Source organism: Canis aureus, chromosome 7, assembly GCF_053574225.1.
Source record: "Canis aureus isolate CA01 chromosome 7, VMU_Caureus_v.1.0, whole genome shotgun sequence".
NCBI classification, from domain to species: domain Eukaryota; kingdom Metazoa; phylum Chordata; class Mammalia; order Carnivora; family Canidae; genus Canis; species Canis aureus.
In genome coordinates, this window is record NC_135617.1 from 2,208,543 (window position 1) to 2,219,135 (window position 10,593).

The window sequence follows — 10,593 nt, forward strand, 5'->3', positions numbered from 1 at the left end:
TGAGACTTTGGTTATCAGTAAGTTTTTTTTTTTTTTTTTTTTTATCAGTAAGTTTTTTTTTTAAGCTTTTCTTTTTCTGTTAGAAACCAGTGGTGGAAACTTTAAGAGAAATGAGATTCCATCTAAAACAAGGTTGGCGGAAAGCTACCTGAAAATAACAAATTCCAAAGCTTTGAAGATGAGGAGATATGTTAGAAGTTCAAATAGCTTTTTTCTTATCTGGAGTATTGGATAATTCACTGTTTAACTAGCTAAGAATTTTTTTTTTTAAACTAGATTTAATGAGAAAAGAGAGTACATAAAATAAGAGTTCAAACCGTACTGAAAATCTTTTTCTTTCCAAGTATTTTTTTAATCTGTTTTTGAATCTTAACATGGAGGTTATAATTGCCTGAATTAAAGTGGTTAATAAAGATCTTGAAGTATTTTACAAAAAAACTATGTCTAATAGGCCCAGGGTCTTGAAAAAAGATTCTAATTTAGATAATTATTAAATGCTTATCTACTGGAAAAAGATTTATACATTGTTTGAATATTTTGTAAAAATCTCAGTCACCTACAGTCCAACAGAGATATCCATTTTTTCACTCCTTATTTCCCGACCTCCACTGGTGATAATTAAAAGAAACATTAGGCATTTACTGGAAACAACAGCAACCTGATACCATCATACGTTAATTTGATTTCCTATGCTGTCTACATTTTTAAGAATGCTATGAGTAATATCTTGCTTATATTCATAAGCATAGCAAAATCATTAGTTATCAAAAGAAGATTCATTTAGCATATTTTCAAGGGAGAAAGGTATTTTGGATAGCATTTCTCCAAAACTTACCCAACAAAAAGAGATTCCTGAATCACTGTCAACCTGAAAATATAATAATTCACAATCTCCTGTGCATTCCAAGTCATGGAGTTTTAATATTCCTTTGACTTTCATCCTCATTGTTAAGTAGCTGCTGTTGGGCTATTTCAGTCATTTTTAAGATGGGTATATGTACATGTTATGAAAAAATTAAATGTATTTGCAATGTTAAAATATCTTTCAGGGATCCCTGGGTGGCGCAGTGGTTTGGCGCCTGCCTTTGGCCCAGGGCGCGATCCTGGAGACCCGGGATCGAATCCCACATCGGGCTCCCTGTGCATGGAGCCTGCTTCTCCCTCTGTCTGTGTCTCTGCCTCTCTCTCTCTCTCTGTGACTATCATAAATAAATAAAAAATTAAAAAAAATACCTTTCAATTTCACTTTAATAGTGAGAGGAAATGTGTTGGCACAACTTAATCAAAAGTATGTGTTGGGGCATCTGATGGGCTCCGTGGTTGAGCGTCTGCCTTCAGCTGCCTTCAGCCCAGGGCATGACCCCGGGGTCTTGGGATCGAGTCCCATGTCAGGCTCCCTGTAGGGAGCCTGCTTCTCCCTCTGCCTGTGTCTCTGCCTCTCTCTGTATCTCTCATGAATAAGTAAATCTTAAAAAAAATAAATAAAGTTTGTGTTATAAGATAGTTTTAGAAGACATGATAATAGAGTGCTCCAGAGACCAGAGACAGAATTATTGAGTCCTAGAAAGGAGTTTTGTAGTTTGATTCATAGATCGCATCTCATGGAAAGATTCCCTAGATGATCCGTGGCTTCATATTCTTAGAAATAATCTGCAAAACAGGATGATGCAAACAGAGACATTTTAAGACTTTATTTTCTTATAGGAATCAGAAGTACATGATATCCACTTAATGGAATTTTATTGAAAGCAGTATTCATTTCCTAGAGAAAGAAATTTCTGGCAGAAAAATGTACGAGGAGAGAGTATACAGGAAACAGTAAGTTCTATGGGGACAAAAGTGTTTTCTCATTTTAACGTCATGCCTAGACTGAGGTTCTCTCTAGCTGCGGGTTCAGTGAAGGAATGTGGAGGCAGAAACGCTTTTCTGTAGGGGCTGGGCAAGGTGAGGCACCCTGGGATAGGGAACGAGGAGCTTTGTCTTCTCCTTTATGTGAAAGTACTGGTCGGTCGACAGGTTCTCATTGAATTCTTACATTGTGCAAAACAGGATGATTTATGGGCGCACAGAACACCAAGAGATACCATTTGCTGTGGGTAGGTACAGTCTGCGGGCGGACACACGATGCAGTCATAAGAAGCCAGCATTCCAATGATGCCGAGTATTAAAAAGAACTGCAAAAAAAGTCATTACATTTACTGTAGAGCCGTAGAGATTGATGAAAAAGCAAGCATGTTATCATTACAGATACAGAAACATCTTCCCCAAAAATGCTGCCCGAAAGGATTAAGGACACACGTTTTGATTGGCTGTGGGAAAGGACTCAGGTAACCCAGAACTGATTGCTGGTTAGTCCGGCACATGTAGTGGTTGATCTGTGAAGGGTACTGAGGAGAGACCTGGGAGGATGGAGGCTCACGGCAGAGAACGCTCACAACAATCACATTAACCGTTAACGTCAACCTAACTGCTCAGACACTGTGATGAGGCCCAGGTGCGCGTTACACCCGAGAACCTACCTTTACTACCTCCCAGGGAGAATCTGAGCCACGAAGGCATAAAGTCTCTTGCCCAGAGCCTCCCTGTAAATCTGAGCTTCCCACATCGTCTCCACTTCAGACCTCATGTCTTTATTAGTTCTATTGTCTCTATGATTTCAGATAACAGTTCAGCTGGAATCAAAGAGCCTTACCAAATAGACATCAGTGTGGGCAGAACAGATCAGAGCTAGGAAGATCAAAGGTAGGGACCCCAGGCAGTTCAAGGAATATAGCGAGAGGTCAGGCCAGCCAGCGGCTTTTAAATCGGGGGGAAATTGCCTTCCAGCAAGGATTGGGAGCCAGGACAGGGAGATCGGGCAGACAGGGCTGCAATTATAGTTGTAGGGGCACCGGGAAAGGGTTCCCTGTCCCCATATGTCCCCCTAATGCTTCAGAATCTTTGTATGGCATTGGACTGCCCTGCTGGTGTTCATCCCATGGTGCTAACCCTGCTGCCCAAGATAGTGGGCCATTGGTCCTTTAGATCTATTTTTTTTTTTTAATCTGAATTCAAATTTTTTCTAAAAATTGGTTGGGACCCAGGATTTCAGCAGGGAATCTTGGGCCTTAAAGGTCTGAATCTGGAGAGGACTCCTCATGCCCTTCCCCCGGGGTCAGATCAGCTCTCCAGGGGGAGGGTACGTGCGGGTGAAGGCACTCATCCCAGTCACCGTCTTTCATCTGTGAATAAGGAAAGGCAGTTGGGAGCCTCTGCATTTAATGGCTCAGCTGTTCAATTTTTTGGAAGACAGACTCAAGCACATTGTGTTTGGATTTCAAGTTCATGATAACTTATTAAAAAGAGGTTCACAGGTAAGACGTATGCAAATACGGGGATTAAAGACCAGGGCAGAGCGTGGACACAAGTTACTTAGTGTCCAGGACCTTGACAGCAAACGTACAGGTTCCCCCAACCAGGATATTCCTTCCATCAGTTCCTGAGTCTTGTGCAGCCTGTGACCTGACACAGGTGTGTGAGCCGCCCGGTAAACCCTAATTGCCTGGGTTCAAATCCTGCCGCTGCCCTTTCCGAGTGACTTTTAGCCTCTTTATGACTCGGGGTCGTCATATGTGAAGAGGGGTGCTAAGAACAGTTCCTACATCATAGGGCTATATGTGAAGTAAGGGAGCTATTTGTCAAGAGCTTAGATAGTACCTAGCATTTGGTATATATTTTTTTTTCCCAAAAATGTCTGTTTCCCTGGGTCAGGAACCTGTGGTAGGCCCTGACCTGGCTCTGCGCAGCCCCCACTGCCCATCGTGCCCCCCACGCCGAAGCCGACCCCGTGCACTCCTCCCTCTGGACGGGCGGCTAGGCCAGTGTCGCTCATGCGGGGATAGCTTTGTCACGGGCCGTGACCTCAGCTGGCGCCCCGGCTGTGGCGGGTCCCGGTCCACGGACGCAGCTGTGCAGGCCGAGCGCGCAGCTCGGCACGGCCCACCCGAGAACTCTCCTGCCGCCTGGGGAGCCCGCCAGCGTGGTAGGAAGTCGTGGGACGCTCCCGTCTTCGTGGGGCTCCAGCATCTGGGGGGGCGGACAGGCGGGGACGTGGCCTCGAGGCTCCCCCCACGGTGGTGGCTCTGCTCCTCGCCCAGACTCCTGGGCCAGGAAATCTTCTGGAGCCTGCCTGTCCTGCCCACCCGTCCTCCCGAAGCCCACATTGGGTCCGGGTGTGGCCTGTCCCCGGGGAGCCCGGGGAGGGGGCCCATGTCAGACACTGTCTCCTCACTCTGCTCACCTTCTTCCCTCTTGCTTCTGTCCTGCTCAGTCCCCTGCTTGCTTCCCTGTGACCCATGTCACCGCCTGTGAAGAGGCCCAAGGCAAGTGCGAGCATCTCTGTGTCTCCTTGCCCGTTGCTCCCCTGCGGCCCAGGGCAGGGGCTGCCGTCTGCTAAGGCGACAGGGAAGAGGGACTGCGGGCGGGAAGGGGGGCGTCTAAACCACGGGCTGGCCCCCCGGGGAAAGTCCCGAAGCCAGGGAGTTGGCCTAGGACCTAAAGCACGAGGGGGGCCCCGCCGCTACCCTGCACAGACTCGTCCAGTAGCTTCCAGCTGCACGGGGTGCGCCGTCCAAGCTAATGGGCCCAGCCCCCGGCCCGGACGAGGGAGCATGAGCCCCCTCCTGCCCAGGAGAAAAGACAGGCCGGCTCCTCAGATTTCAGCTGCAGCGTGCACCTGCTTCATACCCCAAAGTCCACCCAGCGCAAAGAACACCACCCAAAACTCAGGAGGAGGCAACTGTCCTCTCGATCTCTGTCGATCCCTACACGCCTAGGAGGCTACCGAGTGCTTGAAATACCCTCAACTCTGAATCGAATGTCCTGTAGTTTCAGATTCTTAAGACGGAGCACCGGAATATTAATAATAATAATAATAATAATAATAATAATAATAATATATATCTCATTAGTAACTTTTTGCATTGAGCCCGTGCCAGAATGATAATATTTGGGGTATATGGGGTTAAATAAAATAGATTACTAAAATTAACTCCACCCATGTCTCTCTACTTGCTTTTAATGTGGCTGTTGGAAAATATAAAACTGTGTATGTGGCTCACTTACCTCCTATTTCTGTTGAATCTGCTCCAGATGGGGACGTAACGGAGAACGACCTGAAAGATGGAGGCTTATAAAGAAAGGACTGAGATTTTGCTCCCATCTTATCTGCCAAAGGTCCAAACATGATGGTGCTTTGACGTGCCTCAGACAGGGCCAACCTTACGTTGGTGAGGCTTTATAGGTGGATCACATTTTCTTTTTCCCCCCCAAAAAGCACTCCTTTCCATTTCTAATACATTCTGCTCACAGACTCACACTATTCTAAAATTCTGATTAAGAATTCCACGTATCCCTGCAATTACCCTCAAATAATACGGTTTTCTCTTGGCAATCATCTAGAACTTACACTCATCCCCTTCCACAGATGTTCAGGAAACTCTTAAGCAAATAATAATAATAACCCAGCTTTGACTCCCATGGATCCTCCATTCCTAGTCTCCAACATACAGCTTCCCCGCTGTGGGTCACCATAATTTCACACTGAGGCCGTCGGCGGAGGGAGGACCAGGACCACCTTAACCCACAGTTAATGAAAAATCCTCAGGGCTAAACTTGCACATAATTGAATCAATGCATTAATTCTCAAACCTCTGCAAGTTGGCTGAGGAGCAAATATATGAGAAATTATCAGCGCAAAGGCACAGAGAGCCTCAGAGCGTTGGAGCAGAGATGGACTTTCCAGCACAATCTGAGCAACCCTTTGGTTTTACCAGTAAAGGACATACGACCTGGAGTAGTTAAATGAATTGTCAGGAGCAAAACTGGGATTAGAACCCATGTTCTAACTCTTAACTCATTCAGTCAACAAATATTTGCCAAGCTACTCACTATGTGTTAGGTCCTCTTGTAGGTGCTGGGGTACAATAGGCACCAGTTACATATTTTCCTGTTATAACAGAAAACCCAGTCAGAAGATAGTTTAAAGGATAAAGGAAGGGCACCTGGGGGGCTCAGCGGTTGAGCGTCTGCCTTCAGCCCAGGCCAGGACCTTGGGGTCCCGGGATTGAGTCCCGCGTCGGGCTCCCTGCAGGGAGCCTGCTTCTCCCTCTGCCTGTGTCTCTGCCTCTCTCTGTGTGTCTCTCATGAATAAATAAATAAAATCTTAAAAAAGGAAAAAAAAAAAAAGAAGGGCATCTGGCTGGTGCAGTCGGTGGAGCATGTGACTCTTGATCAATCTCAGGGTTGTAGGTTCGAGCCCCACGTTGGCTGTAGAGGTTACTTACAAATAAAATCTTAAAAAAAAAAAGGAAATTTATTTTCATGGAACTGAGAAGTCAGACTGGTTTCAGGCAACTCTTGACCAGTAGCTCAGATGAATTCCCCGGAATGGCTGTCTCTAGTTCTCAGTGCCATTTCCTCCATGGTTGGCTCCATTTGGGGAGCCTTTTCCATTATTGTCACAATATAACAGTTCGGCTGCTTCTGGGCCTATGTGCTTTCGGGTACAAATCTAGCACAAAAGAGAGTCCGCTTCGCTGTTAGGATTCAAAACCAAAACAACCAAAAAATAAAGACCAGCCACTGGGACCTGATGCTCACAGCTCTGATTACCCGAGCTGCACCGCGTACTCCCCGCTGAACCAACTAGTGTGGCCTGGAGATGGGATATGGTGACTGGCGTAAGCCAAACACAAGCCACTTTCCAGAGTCAAGAAGGGTGTCGAATCCATCCAGAATACGTACTCAGCATTTCGAGGTACTGTTAGGAAGGGGAATTGGGAAAACGATGCTGGGAAGCAACAAAAACTTTGAATAACCTGTTCCCTCCGGTGCTCGTGGTTGAGAGTTTCCTCATACCCCCCGTTGGTTTTCACAGTCTGCTCCGTGGGGTCCTGGGAGGGCTTCGGTCGTATCTCAGGGTGTGAGGGGGTCCGCACGGCTAACATCCCCAGCCACTCCCTGCGACTTCAAGCAGAGCTAGTCCTCCTTCTCCCTGTTGTGCATCTTGGGCTCACACAGAAGATTTCGTTTGAAGAAAGTGCTTCGCTTTCGAACTGAGATGCGGTTTCCGAACCACTCTCCCGCGTTGATGCTACAGCAGTGGCAACGTCATCCACGTTTTATGCTTCTGGTGCGTTACTTTTCCTCCGGTTCAAGAACGTACCCCCACTGCCGTAGTCCTCTTCCAGTGCTAACAGAATGGAGTCGGGATGTCATGAAGGCATTTCTTGGAACTTGGGTCTTAATGCCAAAAATTCCATTTCGTAGGCTCTTGGCTCGTGCTTCTGATGTTTTGCTGATAGTAGTCATTTCATAGACATTCTTTCCATTCCCTGCTCCATTTACTCACTCAAAACACTTGAGAAAGACTTCTGCCTCCCCAACGCTTCTAAATACTCACCTTTAAGGTCACGAGTAAGCAAGTGAAATTCTCAACGGATGAGAGCATCTGCCACCGAGTTCCACTAATGCAGATACTAAGCAAGTTTTCTGTGGCTGTTCCCTCCAATAATCCACGTATTTACCCGGAATGAAATTATACCGTGTAAGTTTGAAATTAACGCTTAAAGCAACAACAAGCCAAACTTTAACCCGAGAGAAGACAACATGTCCCTCGCTTCATGCCAAAGCTGACAGTAGGTTTGTGATGGTCACGTGTACTTGGTGAATCCTCTTTCTCTGCTAAATCTTTATCTCCTTCGTCGTCTAGTCAATGAAACGTAAAATATGAAAGTATAGCACATTCGTTGTTAGCTTCAGAAGGACTCGCATCTTAACGTCGTATTTATTTGTATTCCGTTTAGTTCCTTCCCGTTTCATCATTATGATGTACTTGAATTATAAAACATTTTATATCCGGGGCAGCAGGGTGGCTTAGTCCCTTGCACATCGGACTCTTGGTATCAGCCCAAGTCATGACCTCGGGGTTGTAGGACTGAGGCCTGTGCCAGGCTTCACGCTCAGCAGGGAGTCTGCTTGAGATTCTCTCTCTTCCTCCCTCTGCCTCTCCCTCCCACTTGCACTCTCTCTCTCTCTCTCAAATAAATAAGTAAATGGATCTTTAAAAAAAAATTTTAGGGCCAACCAGATTAAGCATCTGTCTTCAGCTCAGATCATGCATGATCCCAGGGTCCTGGGATCCAGCCCCAAGTTGGGCTCTCCGCTCGGCGGGAGTCTGCTTCTCCCTCTTCCTCTGCTTCCCCCTCCCCCAGCTCATGCTCGCTCTCTCTCGCTCTATCTCAAATAAATAACTAAAATCTTAAAAAAAAAAAATCCCTAAAATCTATTTTCTGAGAAGCATTTAGAGAATTCAAAGTATTTCCTGAATTTCAGTCTTAAACAATGATTAATGTTTTTATCATAAGTTTTTGTGGAAGGTACTATTACATAATATTATTTCCTCACTTGTAAATTGAATAAGAATCACTCAGATTGGTGGGGATATACAAATACTTCAGGTTCGTATTGGTTCATTTTTATGTTAGTTATCTTTTTTTTTTTATACGGTGCGGTGTCCTCCTTCGCGTTTCCTAGAACATGCTCCGTGGGATATTGGTGTACGTGGGATTTGGGGATGTGTTTGAGAACAACAGCAATTGAAGGAAACCGAATTGGACAGAGGGTCCCAACACAGGCCCCGGTTATCACGAGAGCTCTTCACCTGGCTGGATCTCAGAGTTGTCCTAAATTGAGGAATGGGTCTTGGCCTTTGTGTCTGATGTTAACCAGTCACTGGATATAAACCAACTCTTGAGGAAGAGGCCTGCCTTGGGGAGGGCAGTTGCCTTCAGCCAAGGGCAATGCCAGGAGAGGAGCGCCGCCGCCCTGAGCTGCCTGTGTCAGCACTCTTACAAGTTGGGGGAATGCATACCTTAGTCCTGAAGGGAGCATTCATGGACTTCACGGTGCCCCCGCCCCCCCCACCAGAACGGAGCTCTAAGGGGTGGAGTAACAAGATTGTATTTAAGGAGTGACAAGGACTTCTGTTTCTGCTTTATACCTCAATCGCCACTCCAAACAATTATTTCTTGTAACTGTGAATGCCTGATTGAATAAAGGCATTTGTTGAGACGATGAAAGTACAAGTAATAGATGGTTTCTAGAAGGAAAACGTGTAAGAGCTTCCCTTGGGCCTCAACGGTTAATTATTGATTAGCATGTATGGGCTAAAAGAGTATTTAAAAAAAAAAAAGCATAGACACAGGCAGTGAATTTGTGAAAGTTGACTTTCTTTGGTATGTAATACATTTGTAAAGAGTAAATCACAAGGAGATTATCTCCTGTATCTCACTGATTAAATGGGCCAGTCTTGACAAGACTCTGAGAAGCTGGGCGGCCCTCTTGCTATCCTTTGCTATCCACCAAAAGTATCACAGATGGGCCCACGTAGCATAGACACACACAAAAAAACGTTGAAAAACAAGTCAGAGTAGATGTAAGATCAAATAAACATTACCTTAGGCTTAAAAATTCTGCTTTTGGGATGGAAACAGCTGATGATATGCGACAGGCAGGCGATCCTTGCTTTGCACACGGTACCATAGTAATTGGAATTTGTGCACGTCGGAACCGTGGAAAGTAAGGATTGTCATTGTTTTTCAGTTATTTCAGTTTTTATTTTCCTACAAACTTGCCTCTTTTTAAAGCTTTTTTTTTTTTTTTTAAGTTTAAGCTTATTTAGGTCATCTCTACACCCAACATGGGGCTCGAACCCACAGCCCCAAAATCAAGAGTCACGTGCTCTTGCTGAGCCGGCCACATGCCCCGACACATTTTTAAATTGTCTGAATCATTAGATGTTAGCTTCATGAAAAAACAGCCTTTGTCTGGTTTTCCTTAGTAGAATCTCTACAGCCTTCCTGGCCCCATAGCAGGTGTTCAATAAATATTTGATGAGTGCATGAACCATCAGCCAGATGAAGTGGTGCACAGCAGTCTAGTGACCATACAGTCTTTTCAGGCTGTCTCGTAAATACCTGGATTATTTGCTGGGTGAATCTTTTTTTTTTTTTTTTTTAAAGATTTTATTTATTTATTCATGAGAGACACACAGAGAGGCAGAGACACAGGCAGAGGAAGAAGCAGGCTCCGTGCAGGGAGCCCGACGGGGGACTCGATCCCAGGACCCCGGGGTCACACCCTGGGCTGAAGGCGGCGCTAAATCGCTGAGCCACCCAGGCTGCCCTTGCTGGGTGAATCTTGAAAAGTGAACAGAACTTTCTTTTTTTTTTTTTATTTTAATTTTTATTTTTTAATTTTATTTATTTATGATAGTCACACACAGAGAGAGAGAGAGAGGCAGAGACACAGGCAGAGGGAGAAGCAGGCTCCATGCACCGGGAGCCCGACGTGGGATTCGATCCCGGGTCTCCAGGATCGCACCCTGGGCCAAAGGCAGGCGCCAAACCGCTGCGCCACCCAGGGATCCCTGAACAGAACTTTCTATAACGAACATTAGCGCTTGCTTTCTTATGCAGAGATGCAGCTTTTACAGCAATATTTCATATTTTGTACCAATATTGCATTGGTGTTCCAATCAAAGATTAGTAGTTC

General features: G+C 45.6%; 1 protein-coding gene and 1 long non-coding RNA gene across 8 annotated transcripts in view; one reads left to right on the forward strand and one right to left on the reverse strand.

The window, feature by feature from the left end:
• Window positions 1-10,593, forward strand: part of HS3ST5 (heparan sulfate-glucosamine 3-sulfotransferase 5) — a 254,478-nt gene that overhangs the window by 74,979 nt on the left and 168,906 nt on the right. The window lies entirely within an intron of this gene.
• LOC144316955 (uncharacterized) lies at window positions 1,677-7,299 on the reverse strand. 2 transcript variants are annotated; one of them, XR_013382778.1, is made up of 5 exons: window positions 5,929-7,299; window positions 5,104-5,153; window positions 4,563-4,661; window positions 4,280-4,344; window positions 1,677-2,174 (listed from the first exon to the last, which is right to left on the reverse strand). It is a non-coding gene; the product is annotated as an uncharacterized LOC144316955 (long non-coding RNA). The 2 variants fall into 2 exon arrangements; XR_013382777.1 differs by lacking the exons at window positions 4,280-4,344; window positions 4,563-4,661.